General features: G+C 38.2%; 1 protein-coding gene across 6 annotated transcripts in view; it reads left to right on the top strand.

Annotated features, from left to right (window-relative positions):
* Positions 1 to 15,766, top strand: part of cnot2 (CCR4-NOT transcription complex, subunit 2) — a 113,480-nt gene that overhangs the window by 35,420 nt on the left and 62,294 nt on the right. The window contains exon 1 of one of the 6 annotated variants that reach the window (XM_052030656.1): positions 11,652 to 11,670. The exons of the other annotated variants lie outside the window; for them this stretch is intronic. The gene's annotated coding sequence lies outside the window, so the exon portion shown is untranslated. Of the gene's footprint in view, positions 1 to 11,651; positions 11,671 to 15,766 lie in introns of those variants that run through there. 6 annotated transcript variants of the gene reach the window in all.

The raw sequence follows: 15,766 nt of genomic DNA, 5'->3' as shown, positions 1-15,766 counted from the left end.
AATGCAGGCATCAGCATATCCTACTTGCCTCTTCTTTGATTAATGAATTTCTCAGAATCTTGAATGAGATTTTCACAGGATGAGCAGATTCTGTGCAATTTGGCAGATTGTTTAATCATATTTTAAACACATTATATAAAATGATGGGAACTATTTTGACCCATATATATATACTTGGATATAGAGACAGTTAGAGCTCACATTGGCCTGATGGGCATATTCATGTTTTCCATTAAGTGCTAAATTTCAAACTATGTTATTGAAATTATCATTGTTGCATTTTTCAGGGTCTTCAGTTATTTCTCTGATAAGTCTCATAACTCCCTTTGGTTCCTAAGTACGAAGTGGGATACTATGCGTATATAATATGTGATATTAGATCATTGTTGAAGATGAAGGTAGCACCCTTGCTTGTTGGAAATGTTGAGACTTTGGGAATTTGGATAATAGATGAATAATCATGATTTGGCCACATGACTTGGAGTGTAATCTGTATATTTGGTTTTTTTAAAAGTTGTACTGAAAGATTTAACTTTGTTATTACAATATATTTCTTGGTTTACATGATTTAAAAAAACATTGTATTCTTCTATTGGCCATGAATTTAGATCAGTTTATAAAGCACTGAGTTTATTTTTTAGTTTGTTTTTCATTGGCAGTAGAACAAAACTCCCAACATGATAAAAAAAATGTCTTCTCTCACTCTCTAAGAACCTGTGTGTGCCCATGCAAGGTCTTTCAATTAGATCCCCAAAGACAAACAATAATGACTTCTGTTGCACAGCACATAAGGCTGTGAGTCACCAGAAGTTCTCAAATAGGACTGGTCTCCAGAATTTGTCTCTATCTAGCTCTATCAATTTCAAAATAACACACTTTTGACCTTGATGAGATTACAAGTGTATTGTTAAACAGCTAAACAAAGTGGCAAAATAACCTGACAGAGTTCATAGCTAGATAATCATAAATATTGCCATGAATAACTTTACGATGAAAACATTACTGTACTAATGTTTACTTTGTCTTAATAAAGCAGTTATAGCCAGGTTCACTGTGTAGGGAAAATGATATTCATTTCTGTGAGCTTGCAGTTCAAAGATGGAATGTTCATTCTTTTGAAGAAACAATAAAAGGAGAAAAAATAAACCGTGGACAAAATTTCTCACTTCTTGCCATAAGATTGCTGTAAAAGTTGTTACATTTTAAAAAATTCATTCAAGCATTGTGGGCTTCGCAGCCTGAGCTAGCATTTAATTGTCCATCCCTAACTGCCCTTGGAAAAAGTGAGCTGCCTTCTTGATCCAGTGCAGTCCTTGTGATGTGGATGTACCAACAATGCTTTTAGAGAGGGAGTTCCAGGGTTTTGATCCAGTGATGGTGAAGGAATGTTGATATATTTCCAAATCAGGATGGTGTGGGGCTTGGAGGGCAGCTTCCAGATGGTGGTGTTCCCATGCTTTTGCTGCCCTTGTCCTAGCTGGTAGTGGTTGTGGGTTTGGAGAATGTTGTCTAAGGCATCATGATGAGTTGTTGCAGTACATCCTGTAGATTGTACAAACTGCTGCTACTGTGACTGAATGACTGTGAATGAGTGCCTATAAAGCAGGTTGCTATGTCCAGCATGATGTCAAGCTTCTTGAGTGTTGCTGAAGCTGGACTCATCCAGGCAAGTGAAGATGTCCTTATTTATGGCATGATCTGTCTGGATGGCACGCAAACAAAAACTTTTCACTGTATCTTGGTACATGTGACAATAATAAATCAATACTAATACCAATATTCCATCACATTTCTGAGCCTTGTAGATGGTGAACAGGTTTTGTGGATTTAGGAGGTGAGTTTCTTGCCAAAGGATTTCTAGCGTCTGACCTGCTCTTGTAGCCACATTGTGTATTTGGCTACTCCAGTTCAGTTTGTGGTCAGTGGTAACCCCTAGGATATTGATACTGGGGAATTCAGTGATGGTATTGGCATTGAATGTCAGGGCGCGATGGCTGAATTTTCTCTTGTTGGATATTATCGTTGCCGGCACTTGTGTAGTGTGAATGTTACTTGCCACCTATCAACCTAGGCCTGGATATTGTTAACAGAGGTTTCAGTCTTTTCAGATTATCATGTTTTGTAACTTTTTAATATACATTAGCACAAAATGAGTTTTCTCCTGAAAAATCTTGATGCATAATGATGTTGCACAGGGTGTCATTAGGCTGGAAAGGGTGCAGAAGAGATTCGGAAAATGATACCGGGACTGGAGCCCTTGAGTTATAAGGAGAGGCTGGGTAGGCTGGGACTTTTTTCCCCAGGAGCGTAGGGGTGACCTTTATAGAAGTATAGAAATTCATGAGGGGCATAGGTAAGGTGAATGGTCACAGTCTTTTTCACAGGGCACGGGTATCTAAACTAGAGGGCCCAGGCTTAAGGTGAGAGGGGAAAGATTTAAAAGGGATCTGAAGGACAACTTTTTCACACAGAGCGCGGTGAGTATATGGAACGAGCTGCTAGATGAAGATGTAGAGGTGGATGCAGTTACAATGTTTAAAGGACATTTGGAGAGCTACATGGATAGGAAAGGTTTAGAGGGATATGAGCCAAATGCAGGCAAATGGGACTAGCCCAGATAGATATCTTTGTCGGCACGGATGAGTTGGGCCAAAGGGCACAATGTTGGTGCAAATCTGGAGTATTTAATGAGATAACTTGTTAATTTGTCAACACAACATTGTGTCAAAAAATATATTGAGGTGGAGCAGGAGGTTTAATTGTGCCCTGCGAATAGACTCGATCATTGAATCAATTATGTTATTAATCTGTCAGCTTCAGGTCACATGTTCACATATTGTATACACTAGATAATTTTGTGGTTAGTGATACAATGAATATTTGAATCAAAATACCCTTGCCAAAAGTTCTTGGCTATTGATTAGATGTTTTGAAGAAATCTCAATAAATGAACCTGATCTCCTTCATAGCTTCATAGGGAAAAGAAAATCTACACTTAAGAGAAAATCCCAAGGGATTTTTAAGAATTTTGTAGTTTTTGTTCAATGCATGATGCATCGTCTTGCTATAATCAGTGAAGGAACCGCTTTCATTATAGCTTGGTAATTGGGGGTCTTGTACAGCACAGTATGCTCCAAGGAGGATTTGAGTCCTGTTTGAACAGGAAAAGGAATAGCATCTTTCTGTAACCAATCAAATTGAAGAATCCTTTCTGAAGCAGACAGACTCCAAACAATGAGTTGTTTGTGCTGAAAATAAAGTCAATAAAGATGGGTTGAAGAAAAAGACAGCTTTTCTTAAAAACTTGTCTCCGGCAATGTTAAAAATCTGCAGGCGTGATGTAAATTTGTATCTGTATAAGTAAATTTTCTGTGGCAGAGAGGTTGTTTTATAGTAATTAAGAGTTGTGATGTTAAAATTTTAAATGGATAATCACTTGAATAGATAATCCAAAGCTCTTCCAAGCAAGTTTAGTGAAGTGCAAGCAGCTTCACATTTTCTTTGTGTGTTTCATTATCAAGTTTCTCATTGAGATAAGGACAACAAAACTTGTGTAGAGGATTGAGGCAAATCAGACAGCAGCTTCCAGATTTTCATGGTTACCATATGCATGTTTCAGTTTGAAGGTACTTTGTCAGACCTTTCTTTGACTTGAAGTGCTACCTCTACTTCTCTTTCCATAGATGCTGTCTGATCTGCTGATTGTTTCCAGCATTTTCAGTTTTTATTTCACTGTGCCCTTAGATACCTCATGATAGAGTATTTCTATGTGATGCCATCCATTTGGAAGATTATCAGTGCATTCTTTAAAAATGATGCTGTGTCCATGAAGAGTATATGTTTAGCTACTGTTTCATCCATGCAGTGCCATGGTGTAATTTTATGGCAATGGTATTTAGGCACTGACACCTTGAATATATTTAGTGAGGTAAATGAGGATGATATTATTTTGTTGACAGAGCATGAAACACAGCAAAAAAAATTAGGTGCTTATTGCCAGTTTTTTGGAGGCCAGAAGTATATATTTTCCAGTATAACAATAGGACAAGTAGGGGGTTACAATATCTAATTATGTAAAAATGCCTCTTGTTCTTAGATTTTAGCTTAAGTACTGAAATACTATAGGTGTGACTGCTGTCTGTTTGTCGACTGCTACAAGCTCATTATGTCCCTTGGAGAGTAGTTGGGTGCCTTCATTTGCAAATTAATAATGATATTTGGACATCTATTTAAAATTAAAACAAAACTAATTGTAGCCAATTTTGTAGTTTCTCTTATGAATCGTACTTTCTAAATGTTAACATTTTCTTGAAAGGATTCTCCCTTTCCTAATGCTGGTTACTGACAGGCACGAGCACTAGAAGGTCTCTGATGGGCTTGGCAGCTAATCACTGCAGAAAATTTTCAGACAGCACACCAGGAAATGAATAACACTAATATTTAACTAACTTTTTAAACATTTTACAGAACATAAAACAAGAAATAGTGGAAAAACAAAGTATATTCATGCAGCAGCGATAGCAATGATTCTGCTTTCAATCCATGTGGCAGCTATACATATTGACATGTAGCATAAGTATCACCTGTAAATGAAGTCAGCTGCAGTGAAATGAAGAAGCAAATCTTATTCTGCTTTATTCAGATTTGCTTTATAGCTTGACCCCTGATTTACACCTCCAGTTTAGCATTAGAGTGAATCCAAACCACTTTATACAAATACTGAATTTGCAGTTTGGTTCAACATTGAGTATTATTCAGTAGTTGCTTCTTCAATTTCCAAGGCCTGGTTCTTTGCATTCCTTAGCCACTCTACTCTCCCTTTGAATATTTAAGACCCTTATTAAAATCCATTCCTTGATTTCTTCTCCTTTGGCTGATTATCTTTTTATTTCATTTTTGTGTCTTGGGAACTTTGTGCTTTATGATGTTTTCCATTATTACAATTATGTAGAATTGAAAAGCCATGGTCAGTTGACCGTTTCACACATAGCAGCTGTAAAACAAACCTTGTGGTTGATTACACAACCTTCTGCTGTTCTATGGTGTAATTCTCCCAACTTGATTTAAAGTGTATTCCAGGCATATGCTTGAAATAACTAGATAAAATTTTTTTAGAAATTTAGTGCAGTTAACAGTGTTGTCAGATAATCCACGGATAGTTTAATAGTGCTACTTTTAAAATATTTCTTTTTATTAAATTATTTTGTTAGTTTCAAAACATTCATTGTGATGAAGTCTGCATATCTACTGTGATATTTCATTCTTTCTTTCACATTATTACTAAGAAGCTCTTGAAATATTAATCTGGATTTAAATTTTTGTTGCAATTTGCTGTTCCTATGTATCTGAAAAATTGTTGGATCAGGTTAAATCAATACTCAAAGTTTCCCTATTGAGACTGCATTGATGTGAGACTTTGAGATATAGTTTTCAACTATGCACTTGTTTCAAGGAACCACCATTTAGGGCATTAGTTTTTCATTTTCGTTTTTTAACATTTGTTTTGTAATTTTGCTGAAATTAGTAGCTTGTAGAAAGTCAGCATTTTAAATAAATGTGGCAGTGAACATTTCCCTGGAGACACTGTACCTAGAAGTGAATTTCTTAGGAGCTTCTGAAGGTAGAGCTGTGATGAATATGAACCAGCACTACTTTCAAGTTTTGAGTAAATAAGAGCTTGGAGGGAGATAATATATTAGTGTAGGTAGAGGACTAGTCAAAGTAAAGAAAGCAGTGAATAGGAATAAACAGATTATTTCAGTTTGGCAGACTATTATGAGAGAGGTACCAAAGGGATCAGTCCTAAGCCGTCAGATGCTCAAAACTTATGTTAGTGATCTTGATGAAGATCCAAATTTTATTCATTTATAGGATGCAGATGTCATTGGCAAGACCAGCATTAGTTGTCCTTCCCTAATTAACCCTCAAGCTGAGTAATTTGCTTAATCCATTTTGGAGAACAGTTAAGAACCACACTGGAGTTACATGAAGCCGGGAAAGTGGACTTGGCTCACATGATCAGCCATGATTTTAGGGTAGCGCATAATCAAGGCGTTGTGTGGCCTACACAAGCTTCCATTTCTTATGTTGGACAGTGTAACAATGCAAATATTCATTTGGTGTCCATTCCATCAGGAAATAGGATGTTAAGTACAGTAGTTTTTTTTCAGGATCCAGGTGTCACTATCAAGGCCAACCTTAATTGCCTATCCCTGATTACCCCTGAGGAGGTGGTGGTGAGTTGTGCATTAAGCCGCTGTAGTCCTCTACTGCAGAGGGTTTTCTTCTGGACAAGACTATTATGTGAACTATAGTCTATCTACTTTGCCATACTTGAGACATTCCCCTTGTTCATTAAACGGACTGTTTGGAAGATGGGTCATTTGTACTCCTTGCACGAAGAGAGCTGTTTGGTTCTTTTAACTTTTACTGCAATTTATTAACAATGACCTAAAGTTTGCCCATTTTTTGCGACATCAGCATGGTGTGGAATTTTTTATAATACAGTAAAGCTCCAATTATCTGCCACGCATGGGACTTTGGTAGTGCCTCTGTAGCATATTTTCAGAATAATTGGATGTTACTCATAGCAATACCCAAACACAATTTTATTTTACTCATTTTACATGACACAGTTGTATAATACATTTTTCAGTGAACTTGGTAGGATTAAAGGGAGCAAGAAATATACAGACACCCTGGATCTCTGCTCCAGCCACAAACCTACCTATGTTCCTGTCTCCTGGAGTTCCAGACCCCAACCCTGGGGCTGGCTGCACACCTGGCCTGTAGTCCAAGCCCTGGGTGCACTCCGGACCTTCTGCTCCTGCCACACACCCCACTTACACTCTGGACCTGTGGCTTACAATCTGGATTCATGTGTGGGCCAGATGCTGGACCAGCAGGATTTCCAAACAATGGAATGCCAGATTGTCGAGATTTACAGTAAATGATTGTTTGATAAGATTGGTAGTACAATGTGTACCTTTGAAATTTCTATCCCCTGTGGCCCAACTTTGTTTTAGAGGTGTAATTTTCATACAACTGAAAATTCAATTTAGATTTGTAGTCTATCAAACAACTACTTGCTAATTAAATTTCTTCATTAAATTATATGAAGAACTTTATTGAAAAAAAAGTCATATTAAGGGTCTACATTTGATGCAAAAAGTAATAAAATTATAGTACTTTGATGTCTATGGCATGTAACCCTTTTTCTTGCATGTTCTGGGCATTAGTTTGTGATATATTACTTAATTGACTATTTCTGGAACATTGTATTACAGAATTAATTTATTATCAATACTGTAGCAAGTGCTATGGCAACAATTAATTAATTTGAAATGCATGAAACATTGTAATTATGTGGTTGAATTTGTAGTTAGGCTAACATTACATTTTATTCAAAAATTGGCTCCAATACAGATTTTCTTCTTTCACAGTTTATACAAGATGATGAAAGTCAGCTTGTTAGAAGTTTGTGACTCTGCTGAACAAAAGTTACATCCGTAAAGTTGTAATGCAACAGTTGATCGCATATGGAATTGCTTCAGCTTGAAAGAAATTTGTTCCGCTTTTATTTGTGGAATAAAAGTCCTCCCCACGTTATAGAGTTATACAGGATGGAAACAGGCCCTTCGGCCCAACTGGTCCATGCTGATTAAGATGCGCCACCCAAGCTAGTCCCATTTGCCAGCGTTTGGCCCGTAACTTTCTAAACCCTTCCAATCCATGTACCTGTCTTTTAAAAGTTGTTATTGTACCTGCCTCAATCACTTCTCTGGCAGTTCATTCCACATAGATACCACCCTTTGTGTAAAAAAAAAGGTTGCTCCTCAAGTTCCTATTAAATCTTTCCCCTCTCACCTTAAACCTATGCCCTCTAGTTCTTGATTCCCTAACCCTGGGGAAAAAGACCAAGTGCATTCACCCTATCTATGCCCCTCATGATTTTGTACATCTCTGTAAGATCACCTCTCAGTCTCCTGTGTTCCAAGGAATAAAGTCCTAGCTTGTCCAACCTCTCCCTGTAACTCAGTCCCTCAAGTCCTGGCAACATCCTTGTAAATTTTTTCTGCACTCTTTCCAGTTTAATAACATCTTTCCTATAGCAGGACGACCAAAACTGAACACAATATTTCAAGTGTGGCCTCACTAGCATCCTGTACAACTGCACGCTAACCTCCTAACTTTTATATTCTGTGCCCTGACTTATGAAGGCCAGCATGCCAACATTATGGCAGAGTTCCTTGTCTATGAACTGTTCGTAACCCGGACAGTTTTCAAGTCAGAAGTGTGGCTGTGAACCAAGTTCCCACATGGCAGAAGATGCCTGCAGCTCCTCGGCAACCGCAAATCCATTCCACTGGTCTCCCAAACGTTTGTTTGTATGTATCAACTGTACATAAGTTGGGCATTTGTAAGCTGGGGAAGACCTGTATTCTGTAAAAATTAATGCTGGTATTAGGCTATCTAATATCTTAAATGTATTGATTGTGGCAGTCATTGGTGACAATTGGCATTGGTTCTAGACCCACCCAGATCTGGATTAATCAGTAGTAATTGGGTGAGCATTGGTTCAGGCAAACTTGGCTTCAAAATAAAATATCATTCACAGTTTAAGAGGTAATCCCCTTTCCTGTAATGTCAACATGCCACAAAGTGCTATATTGTTTGCTTGTTATGATGCTGACATCCTTTTGAAAGTTTTATTTTGTATCAAGTGCACATGCAAAATGAAACAGAATGTTCTGTTGTTCTTGGTGCTTTTCAGTACAACAGCAACAAAAATTATGAGCAAGGTCAAACTATTTTGCACAATTTCAAGGAATGCACTTTGGAACAATGTAAATGGAGACCTACTGCTGGCTCCTCCCAAACAGCCCCTTGATCCTTAAAATGAACATTTGACAGACTGGATATCTGATAGGATGGTTTTTAATTGTTTTGCATCTTCCAGTTCACTGTAATAACAGGAGAAAGTAACCTTTTTAAACTATGTACTCATAATGGTGGTTCTAAAGTGCCACATGGTTTCTTTTAAAAGATAGTTTGAAAGAAAGATAAGTATGGATTATTGAGAAAGAAAATAATGGGGATTAGCAAGTTATAGATTTGGTAGGTTTTTGCATACCAATTTTCATAAGTGAAAGACCCCTTTTTGTTTTACCAGTATACAAGTACGGTTTGAAAATATGTTGTGCTTTAAATATAAAGATCTAAGGGCACAGAAAGTGAAAATCTAAGTAAGAAATGAGTGAATGTGTAGCTAAATGAGGTCTTGAAATGATTTTGATGGTAGCACAATGTAAGAACTTGGAATGAAAGCTTATTTACTACTTTCAAAAGTGAGGCAAAGAGGCCACACTTAAAGCCAGAGTCCGAAAAGCAGAACGCATACTATTGCATATGGTATGGAAGGAATTGCAGGGACAATGTGGCCTTCAAAGTGGAGATAGCTTTAGATAAGATAGTGTTGAGGGAGTAAATGTGGTGATTCATCCTGAGAGTGATTGAGGAATGGAATGGAATCAAAGCAGGAAGGTTGAAGACATTGGCTACATTCCTCCCAGTGTTTAAGTGGAATAAATTCCCATGTAGCTGATGCCAGATATATGTGATACAAGTAGAACTATTATGAAAAACAAAATAGTATTGAATTGTTCTTGATTGGTAAAGAGGTTAAGGGTTACTGTGAGGAGGCAGGAGAATGGGGTTGAAAAAAAAAATCAGCCATGATTGAATGGTGTAGCAGACTTGATGGGCCAAATGGCCTAATTCTGCTCCTATATCTTATGGTCTTATGGAATCAAGAGTGTGGGAACAGTGGGATGCAACATTGGAATTTTAGGTTCATTACAAAGGGCTGAAAAAGTTTCTGAGAAGTTGAACTTGAAATTTGAAGGAAGGTCAATATTCATTCAAGGGGAAGAATGAGCAGGACGTAAAAGCATAGAATCATGATTACAGTGGGAAAGTAATTGAATAAAAAAAATTGTGCACACATGATAAACAAAGGCAATAACGCATTAGTATAAATTTAGAAATGCCAGATCTTCACTTAACCATCTTGAATTCTTTGGGAAGAAACTCAGCCAATGGCTTTATAGAAATATTTTACTTGGATTGGTAAAAATATGTAATAATGCCTTTTATGTATGTGGTTTGTTCACCACTCTTGGGTGAAATGGAAAATAGGGCTACTTGCAGTATTACATTTGCTGAAGCTGGGTGCCAAATTAAAATGAGAAAACTTTCAAGAACTTGACCTGTCAATGGATGTATGTTAATACTTGTTTGACGAGGAAATACTGGGCACAAGTTAGTGCAATCTACTAAGGCCACCATTTTAAATGTGATTGGGTTGAGCGGCCTCCGTTATGCTTTGCTGTCCACTTGCATTCTGACCCAGATTCTGAAGCAATGTGAAGCAAAGCTCTGAGCAAAGATGTCACTGTGGAATCTGTTTTTGTAGCAGTTAGGTTATGTGATGAACCAGATAAAGCGAATGGAGGATAGATTTTAAAAGAAAACAGTATAATCTGTTCATAATCCAAGAATGCATTTTATTTTGTAATGAATATAATATAATAATATAGACTAATTTGCTTCATTGTTTTCATTTTTAAAGGAACTTGTCTTCTGATCTTGGAATTTTAATGTTATTTCATCTTCAGCTTCACCAAGAAGGAAATTTAATCTATGGTGGTTTGGTGAAGGCAGGACAGAAAATTCTTTTGCTGTTTATTTTTGTGAATTATTTTTTGTTGCCATGAAATAAGTAGAGTTGGCAAATCTATTAGAGGATGAGATGTAGCTAACTTTTTCTCGTCTATAAATTTCTTCTGAAATTTGAATCAACAATTTCACAGTCTAAATCTTCCTGACAACAAAATTTCATTGTCATAAAAATGGAATATAAACCCCAGTATGATGATGACAGCAACGTAAAATTGGATTGTGCCTGGTTGTGGATGCTGAGCTTCCTTGTAGTAATTAACGGGCTTTAGTAATCGTTAACATTTTCCTACCTTGAGGATGTGAGTGAAGTTAAAACTAGTTTTTTCTAATAGGACAATGGAACTTCTACTTTCCCCCATCCCTAGAAGAGATATAGATTGTTGCTGTTGCAGTATTTTGTGGAAAAAAAAATCTTTTGTGTTAACTGTATTGAGTTTTGCCACCAGAATTAATTTGGTGTCACAGCTATTTTGAAATCACTTCAGCTACCTGAATATTTTTTGATGGAAGTAGATACCCAAAGAGTCTTGCAGCTCCACTAGCTGTTACCATGTTCAGGTTTAAATCCTGGCATTCCTTTTTGTTTGAGTGCCAAGCTGCAGCACAAAGGCATAAGTGCATCTGGCGAACAGCTGTGCTGTTATGCCTGTATCAAATGACCTGTTTGTACATTTCAAAGGTGACCAAGTATTGTCGAGCTCATTTTCTTTATGCTCTTTATACTGATCTTACACCACGGTATGACGCAAGGAAAGTCCATTAATTGATGTCCTATTTTTTTTCTCACAAGTTTTATTGGTGAGAAGTTAATGCTTCTGATACTTGCTGAAAATTGGGCAGTGAATCCACTGCAACAAAAAAAAAGAAGGCTGGAAACACTCAGCAGGTCAGGCCGCATCTGTGGGAAGAGAAACAGAGTCAACGTTTCAGGTCAGAGACCCTTCATCATAATTGAGACAAAAGAAACATGTGAAGCTACAGGGAGGGTGGAGGAGGGGGATGTCTCTGATACGGTAAAACCAGGGGGATAAGCTGTCAACAAGGTTATATGGTCAGTAAGTGAGAGGGAGCAGTTAGAGGGTGAGAACTTAGACTAAAGTACCTAGACGAAAGAATGTTTAAGTTGTGAAATGCAGAGCAGGAGGACAAACTGGATAGGCAGCAATACCTCTGGCATGATTATTCTCAACCCTGGTGCCCCACAAGGCTGTGTCCTCAGCCCTCTACTCTACTCCCTGTACACTCATGACTGTGTGGCCAAATTCTGCTCTAAACTCCATCTACAAGTTTGCAGATGATACCACTGTTGTAGGCTGTATCTCAAACAGCGATGAGTCAGAGTACAGGAAAGAGACAGAGAGCTTAGTGACATGGTGTCATGACAACAACCTTTCCCTCAATGTCAACAAAACAAAAGAGCTGGTCATTGACTTCAGGAAAGGGGGCGGTGTACATGCACCTGTCTACATCAACTGTGCTGAGGTTGAGAGCTTCATCCTGGGACTAAACATCACCAATAGCCTATCCTGGTCAAATTATGTAGATGCCACGGCCAAGAAAGCTCACCAGCGCCTCTTCTTTCTCAGGAGGCTAAAGAAATTCAGTATGTCCCCTTTGACACTCACCAATTTTTATTGATGCACCATAGAAAGCATTTTATCTGGATGCATCATGGCTTGGTACGGCAACTGCTCTGCCCTGGACCGCAAGAAACTGCAGAGAGTTGTGGACACAGCCCAGTGCGTCACGGAAACCAGCCTCCCCTCCTTGGACTCTGTCTTTACCTCTCGCTGCTTTGGCGAAGCAGCCAGCATAATCAAAGACCCCACCCACCCGGGTCATTGTCTCTCCTCTTCCACCAGGTAGAAGCCCGAGGGCACATACCACCAGACTTAAGGACAGCTTCTACCCCACTGTGATATGACTATTGAAAGGTTCCCTTATACGATGAGATGGACTCTGACCTCACGATCTACCTTATTGTGACCATGCACGTTATTGCACTGCACTTTCTCTGTAGCTGTGACACTTTACTCTGTACTGTTATTGTTTTTAACCTGTACTACCTCAATGCACTCTGTACTAACTCAATGTAACTGCACTGTGTAATGAATTGAGCTGTATGATCGGTATGCAAGACAAGTTTTTCACTGTACCTCGGTACAAGTGCCAATAATAAACCAATACCAATCCTCAACATCCAGAGAGAGAAGAATAGGAAGGAAAAAGGGGGGGGAAGAAAGCAAGTTGAACGAATGTTACATATGGGTGATTGATACAGACCGAGAAATCAAGTTACCTAAAGTTGTAGAACTCAGTATTGATTCCAGGAAGCTGCGGTGTGCCCAGATGGAAAATGAGGTATTGTCCTCAAGCTTGTGTTGGGCCTCACTGTGACATTACAGAAGGCCTCACACCAGTAGGTCAGAGTGGGAGTGGGATGAGGAATTAAAGTGGCAGGTAATGGGAAGCTTGGGATCACCCTTCCATTCTGAACACAGGTGTTCTGCAAAGCCATCACCCAATCTGAGTTCGGATTCTTCAGTATAAAGGAGACCACATTGTGAACATCGAATACAGTACCGTAGATTGGAAGAAGTGCAAGTGAATTGATGCTTCATCTGGAAGGACTGTTTGGATCCCTGAATAGTGGAAGGGAAGAGGTGAAAGGACAAGCGTCGCATCACCTGTGGTTGCAAGGGAAAGTGCCGTAAGAAGTGGTGTGGTTGGTGGCCGTGGAAGAGTGGACCGGGGGTCACGAAGGGAATGGTTCCTGGGAAGTGCTGAGAGGGGAGAATGTGTCTGGTGGTGGAATCTCTTTGGAGGTGGCAGTAATTGCAGAGAATGATCTGTTGAATCCGGGGGCTTGTGGAGTGGATGGTGAGCACTGGGGATCTCTATCCACTGAATTCACTGATTTGAGTTCAGAGTTAATTTGCTATCTCTTCAAAGAATTTTCTCCTCTTTCTGCATAATCAATCTTGATGTTAATGTCCACGGCTCTAAGACATTGAAAGCATGTAATTATTATGAACTCCAGACATGTACAATATTTTTCTATGTCAATTAGAGAATTATATTTAAATGCTCTGATCTTGCAGCAAGATGTGGTAAACCAAATTGGCATTCTATCTCCATGCTCATTTTGGAAAGCATGCAGCCTAATTTATAGTTTAAGGTACGGAATCTGGTTTGGCATTGAATGCTGTGCAAGAGAGAGGAATTTGCTATGTTTCTTCTTTTTGTTACCTCTGCACTGTTAGCTCATATGTAACCACAGTATTTGAAGTGGAGAAAGTGTTAAATTTGCATATTCAAGAAAAAAGAGCTTTGGTTCTGTTAGTTGCTAATTTTGAAGTTTCTTGTGATCCAGTAATTATTTCAAGGAGGCATTACTGTTACAGTGCAGCCAGAGTTTTGGATTATTGGTCCATGGATATGAGTTCAAGTCTCACCTAAGGCAGTAAGTATTGCCAATGGTGTCCACATTCTGTAAATAAGTAACAAAAAAAAGTGGGAACCTGTGTTGTAGATTTTGCTTGAAAATCTGTTTATTGAAAGCACAGTTAGACACATAATTTAGAAACTCTAATTAACACCATCGATAGAGTTTCTAAATTATGTGTCTAACTGTGCTTTCAATAAATGGATTGAATCCTGTAATATCATTTAGGCCTTTCTGGGGTGGGAGGCAGCAGGGGAGTAGTTCAAAATATGGTGAATTTAGATGCAGGATTGAATTTGATAGGAGTTCCATGCCTATAATTTCCATCAAGACTGTAGAAAATGAACCTGGCTGTTGATCAACAAATTTGTACTTAATATGTGGCTCAGGAATTCCCATACATTTAAACTCCAGACCACAACTTTCCTTATTGATGGCAGTTATTGGACATTTTTGTACAGCATTATTTAAGACTGATGTTTTTTATAGCAAGGCAGGTGGGGAGTTGTGCAGTAGTGAGTTGTCTGCTTGTGGTGGTAGTAGACAAATACAAAGCTTTACCTATACATCAGTTGGCATTCAAGAGCCTGCTTGACTTTTTTTGGTTGGTAGTAAAGTGTTTTTAAATAAAGTTTGATTCCTCACAAGCTCATATAATATTTTCATTCATATTTTTACAGATGCACTGCTCACAGTGGTAGGGTCATGTGACATTCTGTTTTATAGTGAATTTTTCAGATTGCTAGTTCCTAAAGTTCCTTTCTTTCCCCCTCATTTTACTGAGGTCTTTTGGCATGTCAAATATCTGGAGGTTAATTGCATGAATACAAAATAACTCAAAGTTGTTGCATTCCAGTGGATGGTATTTATTTCAATGCTACTGCACATTAAATACATTATTTTTTTTAGTTCAATAAAATTACCTATTTAAAATACTATAAAATCTGACTTAAATCTGGTGATTTCAAATTCATTTGATATTCTAAAGAACAAAATATTTGTCTGTTTCTAGTCATTGTATAGAGTACAGAAAAGAGCCCTTTGGCCCAACTCGTCCATACTGACCAAGATGCCTTTGTGACCTTCTCCCATTTGCCTCCATTTGGCCCATAGCTCTCTAAACCTTTCCAGTCCATGAACCTATCCAGATATCTTGTAAATGTTGTAATTTTTCGCCTCTAACACTTCCTCTGGTAGCTGGTTCCATATTCCAACTACCCTCTCTGTGGAAAAACTTGCCCTTCAGGTTTCCTTTAAATCTTACCCCTCTCCCTTAAACTTATGTCCTCTAGTTTAGACTCCTCTACTCTGCGAAAAAGACTGTGACCATTCACCATATCCATGTCCTCATGATTTTATAAACCTCTATAAGGTCACCCCTCAGCCTTCTTTGCTCCAGGGAAAATAGTCCCAGTTTATCCAGTCTCCTTATAACTCAAGTCCTCGTGTCCCAGCAACATCCTTGTGGATCTTTTCTGCACCCTATCTGAATTTGTAACTACAGTGATCCATTTCTCTATCTAATTTGCGATGCATTATTTCTGCTATAAGGAACAAAAATAGTTATTTTTTTGTATATTA

Source organism: Pristis pectinata, chromosome 15 (assembly GCF_009764475.1).
Source record: "Pristis pectinata isolate sPriPec2 chromosome 15, sPriPec2.1.pri, whole genome shotgun sequence".
Classification (NCBI taxonomy): domain Eukaryota; kingdom Metazoa; phylum Chordata; class Chondrichthyes; order Rhinopristiformes; family Pristidae; genus Pristis; species Pristis pectinata.
This window is presented reverse-complemented; position numbering and strand designations above follow the sequence as displayed.